The sequence below is a fragment of the Passer domesticus genome, chromosome 6 (assembly GCF_036417665.1).
Source record: "Passer domesticus isolate bPasDom1 chromosome 6, bPasDom1.hap1, whole genome shotgun sequence".
In the NCBI taxonomy this organism is placed as follows: Eukaryota; Metazoa; Chordata; class Aves; order Passeriformes; family Passeridae; genus Passer; species Passer domesticus.
In genome coordinates, this window is record NC_087479.1 from 13,526,552 (window position 1) to 13,535,213 (window position 8,662).

General features: G+C 37.1%; 1 long non-coding RNA gene across 1 annotated transcript; it reads left to right on the forward strand.

Moving 5' to 3' along the window:
• Positions 1–1,230: 1,230 nt before the first annotated feature.
• On the forward strand, positions 1,231–7,821 carry LOC135302664 (uncharacterized). Its single transcript, XR_010364239.1, has 3 exons — positions 1,231–1,297; positions 1,856–2,069; positions 7,525–7,821. It is a non-coding gene; the product is annotated as an uncharacterized LOC135302664 (long non-coding RNA).
• The last annotated feature ends 841 nt before the right edge of the window (positions 7,822–8,662 follow it).

The window sequence follows — 8,662 nt, forward strand, 5'->3', positions numbered from 1 at the left end:
ATTTAGATGGACATTTGACATTGTGTAACTATAACAAAATACTCATTAATATTTTATTTTATTTTAACTAAAGTCAAGATTATAACATAATTTTCAACCAAACTTAAGTAGAAGCTAACCCACCAGGAGACTGTAGAGTAGCTGTTCTTAAATTTTAATTTGTTGAAAATTGTATTCTTGCTATTGTTAGTATTCCACAAAAGAATCACTGAAGCTTCAACTCATCAAACTAAGCTAAGGAGTGTCTATTTTGCCTTCCTTAGCAATGCTCTTCAATTAAGTCTTTATGAAAGTGAACCACAAAATCTCCAGCAGCCTGGAAAGCAGCTGATGTTTGTATGTTAGCATTATCAATAGCTTCTGTAATTACTTCCATAATAAATGGTCCCCAGGTGCAGGGCATGAGAGAAACATGGTAAGGAATAAAATAAACATTGCTAAACTTTCTCTAATTTGAAGAATACTTATTTTATAGCATTTTTCAGTATCCTTTTATTTTTAATAAGTCTGTAAATACTTAGAAGCTTCACCAGAAGAAAGAATAATCTTATTAACTTGAAAGTACAGATACCAACATAAGAATGGAATTAAACATTTCTGTGCTTGACAGGTATCATTTGACATCTAGCCCTTTCATTGACAAACTCTAGACTGTATTGTTATAATAAAAACTACAGTCACTCCTCATGACCACTCAGTCTACAGATACACTCTTAAGTCATCAACAATCATGGATTCTCTTGACTATTGTTGTTAATATGTCCAAACAGAAACACACAGGGTATGACTTAAAAATCAAGCCACGTGATGTACAGTATTCCCCTTAGAGTAGTTTTGGTGCCATGGCCCCAGCCTGAGTGTATTCTTTGATCCAAATAAAATTCACTGTCCACTGGCTGTGAAACACTTCTCTGGTCCGCATCATCATCATCATCATCATCAAATACTTTATAGTCCTTTACTTAGGCAAGCCAGAATTCATATGTCAAATTAACAGAGAGCAATGAGCACAGAGACAACACAGTGTGTGCAAGCTTGGGAGGATAAATAAGATGTTGACTGCATGGAGAGCAGCTATAATCAGAATCAAGACCTTAGCCTGTGAGACCTTATACAAGGCAAAAGAAGCAAATGATTTGTGATGGAATTGCATGTATGACATATCCAAGATAGTATTATGATTCAGTTGCACTGCAGCTGTAATCACGCAGACCTTCCATTCCAGGACCAGAAAGGAAAGCAGTATAATATACAGCTAATCATCTATTTCACCCTTTTGTCATTACTGCTTCTGTCGGTAATAATGGCATTGCTTAAATGACAAGGGATGGTTCTTAGGACAGAAAAAGGATCCCAGACTTGTGTATTTTTCTGGGTGCAATAGAAACTTTTGATTCATGACTGAACTACCTTAAATGTAATAAAGAAGAATGCGTCTGTTTTTAAGAAAAAAAATTTAACTGGTCTTTCAGGTATAGCAACTGAAACTGATTATAAGTGTTAGTTGCACAGAAAGCATTCCAAGCTAAATTTTCCGTATATATAAGTAGCTAAATTTGTAATTAGCCGCTTAAGCTTCTTAGGTATTTAATATCCACTGAATACCAAGCACTTTCTCTAACAGACTTTGAACAGGCCCTTTTGTGACTTCTACAAGGTACTTAGCCAGAACTTCAATTCATTTAAAAACAAACAAAAAAACAACAATAAAAACACCCCAAACCCCACATGCACAAATACGGATATTTAAAAATATTACTATTTTAAATTATAAATTGATCTGGTTTATTGTCCAGTTTGATTTGACAGTTCAGGGAATAAAAGCTCTACCCTTAGCTGCCAGGTGTCCTTGCAGATGCTGTTGGGGCTAAAGACAGAGAACAGTCACATTATCTTCTGGTTTCATGGAACGAGGCAGGCAGCCTAATTGGAGAACAAGCCTTCTGAAAGGAAAGTGTTAACAAGCCTAATTGTCAGCACCAGTCTGATTAACTCCAAGGTGAAGTATTATAAACCAGAAGCAGAGAAAGAACCAGGAGAAAGTGCAAATAAATGTTTAAATAAGACTGGTAAGCTTGTTTCTCAAGTTTTTGGCAATTTTTTTTTTTTTTTTTTTTTTTTTTTTTTTTTTTTTTTGCTACTATTTCTTCTACCAGGACTGCAGGCTGAGAGAAGCATTATATTGTTGGGAAGTGGAGAGCACTAGCCAGAAACCAAGGTTTGCCTTAAGATGTTTGCTATTTGACTAAAACCTGATCTTTACCTTGTCAGGCAGCTGGCAAGTACTTGACCTGAAACCCTATTGTTCCCCTTGCATTCCTAACATGATTCAGCAACAGAAACTAAACTTGGCAACTAGTAATAATGGCATTGGAAAATCTGAGAAGAATTTTCATTAGTGCTTTCTTGTTCTTTTTTCCTCTACCATTCTGGTTGCACAAATCAACCCTCACTCAGCCCTGAGATTGGTGAAATGTATGACATGAATGTTTCCCATCTTAATGCCTCCAGCTCAGCTGCAGAAACAGAACATCACAGCTCATAGAGGTAGAAAATCTTCTCCTTAAATGAAGTAAGATGAAACTCTCTGTTTGCTTTTTAGTAAATCTTTTAAATGACAATGGTTCCCACATGCTGCCACAACTGCTCTGTAGGTAAGAATTACAGAAGCAGTTTCATTTAGGGGGTAGAATAGATCTTTGACATTATGTATCTGGCCCATACCAGAAAGTTCCAGCTCCTTCCATGGCAGAGGAGCTCACCGCTGTGTGGAGTCTCTTTTACATCTAGACTGTTCCTTAGCGGCTTAAATGAACACTCTGGGTTCTTGATGAACCAACAGGTCTCATTCTGCCCCACAGTATGCAATAGTAGCCAATATTAGCTATGTCTAGGAGGTAATTTCATTTATGCATCTTGAAACTCCAAACTGCTGCTTTTGTTAATCCCATTTCATACATCCCTTTAGTTCAAATTGGATTGCCCCAGCTCTCATGGATGAATAAGCTGAATTCAGAACTGGAGCTTTCCCGTTTGTAGTGAGTTGGTGCAGTGGTAGCAGCTGGGACCATGCATGGCCAAGTGCTTTACCTGCAGGAAAACCCCTCCACGCCTCCTCATCCCTTTCACAGCACTGTATCAGGCTGCAATGGCTAATTTTAGGCTACTCATATGGAGAAGGAAGGAAATGTCCAGGCAGGACATTTTCCACATAGAGGTGTTCCTTACCTCATCAATGGAAAAATCAGCAGGCTGGTTTTGGCACCAAAGTTGCTACTTGGACCTCACTGCTTTAGAGATTTTCATCTTTGCTACTAATCCCAGGAACAGGTCTTTTCAGACAGTAATTCCATCTTTCTTGGTACTTTCTTGACTATGCTAAACAATTTCTTTTTCTTCTCATTGCACTGCCATATGATTATCTATTGAAGATCTCTCTTCCACATCTGTTCCCACTGATATGGAACAAGGATGTTCTGGTGTTCTTGGAAAGAGATTACCAGAATTCAACACTGTATGTCAGATTAGGGTTTCTCAAAGTCAGTGAGAGGTGATGAAAAACTTAATACTTTCTTGGTTCTATTGGTTACACTTTTACTGGTATATAGGAACTGTACAAATGGCCCTCTTGGAGAGATTCAAACCTGCATCTGTCCATTCTTTCCCATGTCATTGTCAGCAAAGGCAGAGCTGTTTTGGTCAACTGCTCACTGTCTGATGTGATGAGTGAGGCCTGCATGACACATGCAGAATGTAAACTTCTTTGGAATTAGAGCAGTTGGAGAACAAGAAAGCAAGCAAAACTGTTGAAAAAGCCAGCTATTAGAGCTGGACAAATTTCTGCTATTAGATAATGTAATTATTCCCCAAACTGTACTTAATTATCAGGTACACAGATAAATTGGCATTTTTATTCCTTTTTTAAATATTGAAAATTAATTGAAAAAGGCTTTTAAGAAAGATAATTAAACAAATATGCTATGAAACAAGGCCATGTGCAATTTCATTTTATGTGTAAATTACATGTAGGCCCAAAGGGGATGCAGTCTTATTATACAGTTTGTTCCTCCATTAGCATTTCAATGGAAAGACTTTTCCTCCTGGTTCAGAGGAAAACAAGGAAAGCAAGAGATATATGCTCGAGCTACATATAGATAGAGGGCCTGGAAAAGCTCTGTTATTCCTCCTCTCAACCCCCCAAAAAAGGAATGAAAGAGGATAAGGTTGTGATCTCTACAGATGAGAGGAGATTGCAGAAGTGTGAAGTACAGCTGATTTCATTCTGTAGTAGACTGGACTGCAACTTGAATCAGGTCCTAAGTCTTGATACTGTAATGTTAGTTCCCTGCTGGAATCTGCTCATGGCAGGACCTCAGTACAGAGTACAAAACTCAGCAGAAACAGTTACATTCAACCTCTCTGCTTTTCCAGCACCTACCTTCTTCTGACAAATAAATGCAGAATTCAGAGAACTGTAGCTACTAATCCAAAGTGTTTAAACACAGTACAGAACAGTTGTATTTATAGAAAATCTGAGAAAATCAGCTTCTGAGGTTTTTAGCTTCAGCTCTTCCCCTCTCACTAAGATCCTGACATCTCCCCCAGCCAACTGTGGTGTGTTTAGCCACATAATCATTATCCCTTTGTGGTTTTCTGCACTTTAGCTTCAGATATATGGACTGCTGTCTAAAGAAACAAGCTATGTTAGGTTCATTTTAAGTTCACACTGTCAGAAAGGACATATTGTGTGTGTACCATCATGGACACCTTAATTTGATCCAGAGAGGCTGTGGAGTCTTGCCTCTCAGGATATTCACAATCTGTCTAGACATGATCCTCTGCAACCTGCTCTAGGGGAACTTGCTTTAGCAAGGAGGTTGGACTAGATGATCTCCAGAGGTCCCTTCCAACCTCAAACATTCTGTGATTCTCTGAAAAATAATTAGTGATGAGAAAAGTGGCAATATTTGCCATAACAACCACGAGAGGACAAAGAAAGGTGGGATAATTCAAGTGATGTGCAATTTAACATTGCAAAATGTGCTGCAATATAGAACAAGCAGCATCACACTGAGAAACAGACAGTGTATCCTGACTCTAGTTTCTCAGGAAGAGATTCAAGGGTGAGAGTGGAAAAAAAAAAAAAGAAAATTTATTCTGAAGATGATAAAAATGTTTTGAGCTGAGAAACTTTATTTATTTACAAGTTGGGTGAGAACTGCCTTGAATTAACTTCCTGGGAGATGATTCCAGCTGCCAATGAAAATTTAAATCTAATGGTAGACCAAAACTGCAACAAATGACTGGCAGGTTAGGCCAGATAAACTTAAACTAGGAAGATATAAAAATTTTTAAGTCTGGGTAGTTAGGCAGAATAGGAAATTAGCAAAAGCAAATGAAGCTTTTGTACCTTTGTACTTTTTGAAGTTCAGGTACTAATTTTTCTGCATCAAGGCAGGACAACTCTCTTCATTAATTCAAATATATTATTTGAATAATAATAATTAATAATGAGATAATTAAGAGAAAATAGATTACCTGAGAAGTATGAGAAATCAGGCTAGATTATCTGCTTGGCCCTATCAGATCCTAATATTTCAAAATGTGTGAATTACTTTCAATTTTTTTTTTCATACAGTCCAAAAGTCAAAAGAGGAAGCTTTTTATGCTTCTCCACCGGGGAAAATAATTTTCCAAGTAGCTGTAAGGAAGACTGCTACATTACAGGAACTAAAGATATTGATTAGTAGCCTTCCAGATGTACTATATTTTGCATAGAAAGCTAAACAATGACTAGGTAATTGTTGACTACTGTTTACTGTAATAATTGTCACTGTCACTTCTTTTTCTTCCTCTCACATTTTATCTACCTGTTATATTGGAATTAAATGAATTTTTTTAAATTCAAATTTAATCTCTTCCAGGAACCTCTTGGTATATCTAACATACAAATATACATTAAGTAAATAAGTATTTTCACTTCTAATGAAAGGTGTCCCTGTCCAAGCAGAGGGGATGGAACTAGATGATCTTTAACCTTCCAATCCAAACTATTCTAAGATTCTATGATTCTATTATTATATTATTCTGTGATTATTAGAAGGGAAAATTGGATGAAGTCTCTTTTTCACATTATCTGAGGTATTACTTTTTTTCCAGTGCTCAATGCTGCAGCCAGCAAATGAATGATCCAAAAGTACCACTATGTGCTTGAGCCTCAAAAAATTACTCAACTCACAATTCTTTTCAAATCCTCAGATTATGCTAATATGATTTGTGGTTTCCTTAGCACTTTCTAGGAATACAAAGCTCTCTCACAAAACTTTGTCATTTGCATCATTTATGCAATAATATAAACTGTGATAAAGTGAGGTAATACATCATCAGATCCTGTCAAAAGGGAAAAGTGCTAGTAATGACACCATCAGCTTTCCCCTTCCCAAAGCACATAAGAAAGAGATCTATGAAAAAGAAGAACTTGTGTGATATCTTCCAGCTTTTTACAGTGTTGGAAATCAGTAACTCTTTTTACTATATAAAAATGCAGCATATCTTTGTCATTGCTATGGGAAGTAGACTTTCCCATAGTTTTCTGCAATTAATGTTTGTCTATAAAGGTGGTTGTATTGGGTGTATATCAACTTACATATATTGTATTTTCCATTCTCCCGGGATTCTGTTTTATCCTCTGTTTTAAAGGCCATGTGATTTCGAAATAAGGTAAGATTAAGGTTCCAGTATTTTTATCTGTACACTCACAGTTTATGAATATTTCTTCTCAGCACTGGGGTAATTTAAACATCTAATTTATTTACATCTAATGAATTACTAAATGAAGTAATACACTTTTAATGGAATGGTCAAACAGCCTGCTTGCTTTGTAGATGTTTTTTTCATGAAACATGTAATTGATCCAGAACCCCTCATCTGTCTCCTTTCTGGAGAAGGGTCAGCTGTTAAGATCTCAGATCCCCTGTTTTCCCACTGATGTCTTTCTATGGGCTTCTGAAAGAGGACAATGATAATAAATGTACTTCTTTTTCTGTCTCTGTCTCACTGAAATGTCCAAACTTATTTCCTGCATTCTCTCTTTTAATAGGTTTGTGGACATGATTAGAGTTTGAGTCATAAGCTATAGGTGTGATTTCTGACTATTTCTGCTTAGACCTTAAAATCTGTTCTGTAGATTTCCTGTCTCTTGCATGCTCCAAAGACATTTTCATCAACTATTGTTAGCAATAGCTTTTTAATTTCTTTATATAATCACTGAACATTGAAAGAGAAATTGACATTAAAAATGGCATTCTGGATACACAATAATTTAGTTTATTAATAAAAGACAAACAGCACTTGCACTCAAAGGCATGCTTTGTTTAGAGCTGAATGGCTATTTCACAAATGAGATCTTTCCTGAAATGTGTGCTCAAAGATTTATACTCCAGTTGGTTAAAAGAAAAGATCTAACAGAGTCTTAAGATCTTTTCAATTCCAAGTTTGTGGTATACCTATGTGCTTCCTCTGCAGGGAGGATGAGGAAGAAGGTTGGTCCCTCTGAATACTTACCAGAGTTGGAGCCCCAGGGACACACCCCAGAAGAGAGGACTGAGAAATATGCCCAGTCACAGTGGTGATGACAGAGCCTCTCATGGCATCCAGTTGTATATCAACGAGCAAGAACAGAATGGATTGACTCTATAGCATTTTCTTTCAGACTTGGATTTTAAATCTTCCCAATTATTCTTGTTTAAGTTTGATGCCTAGTGTAAATGAATCACTGAATTGAAACCTTAGAATTAAAGAAAAAAAAATCTGAAGAGTAAACAGTGATTTAATTCCAGTGATTTTCAACATTTTGGATATGTGCTGGTTTTGGCTGCGGTAGAGTTCACTTTCTTCCCATTGACTGGTATGGGTAGGGCCGTGTTTTGGACTTGTGCTGAATCCAGTGATGTAGAGATGTTTTTGTTATTGCTGAGCAGTGTTTTCACAGAGCCAAGGCTTTTGTTTTCCTCTTATTGCCATGCTGTTGAGGAGACTGGGAGTGCATGGAAGGCTGGGAGGAGACACAGCTGGGACAGGTGACCCAAACTGACCAAAGGGATATTCCAGACTATCTGGCATCATTCTCAGTGTATAAAGAGAAAGAAGGGGGACATTGGGAGTGATGGTGTTTGTCTTCCCAATTAATCATTATGTGTGATGGGGCTCTGCTGTCCTGAAGGTGGCTGAACACCTGCCTGCCCATGGGAAGCAGCGAATTAATGCCTTATTTTGTTTTGCTTGTGTGTGTGGCTTTCGCTTTCCTTATTAACTCTCTTAATCTCACTCCATGAATTTTCTGTCTTTTACCTTTCAAATTCTCTCCCCAGTCCTACTGGTGGGGGTCTGAGGAAATGGCTGCCTAGGGCTTGACTGCTGGCTGAAGTTAAACCACAACAGTGTAAAATGAAAAAATCAGCCACAAGGTACTGGAAGCTGCAGGGTTATCTTCATGATCAGGTTGCTAAAGAGTGAGAATGTGACTTTGAGGCCAGTTCCTGTCAACATGCAAAATTCATCTATTTATTATAAAATACAAATTCAGAGCAAAACATAATTTAAAAACAAATATGATATATGATGGCATTAAAAATGAAAAGAGGAATAGAGCATGTCTCCCGAT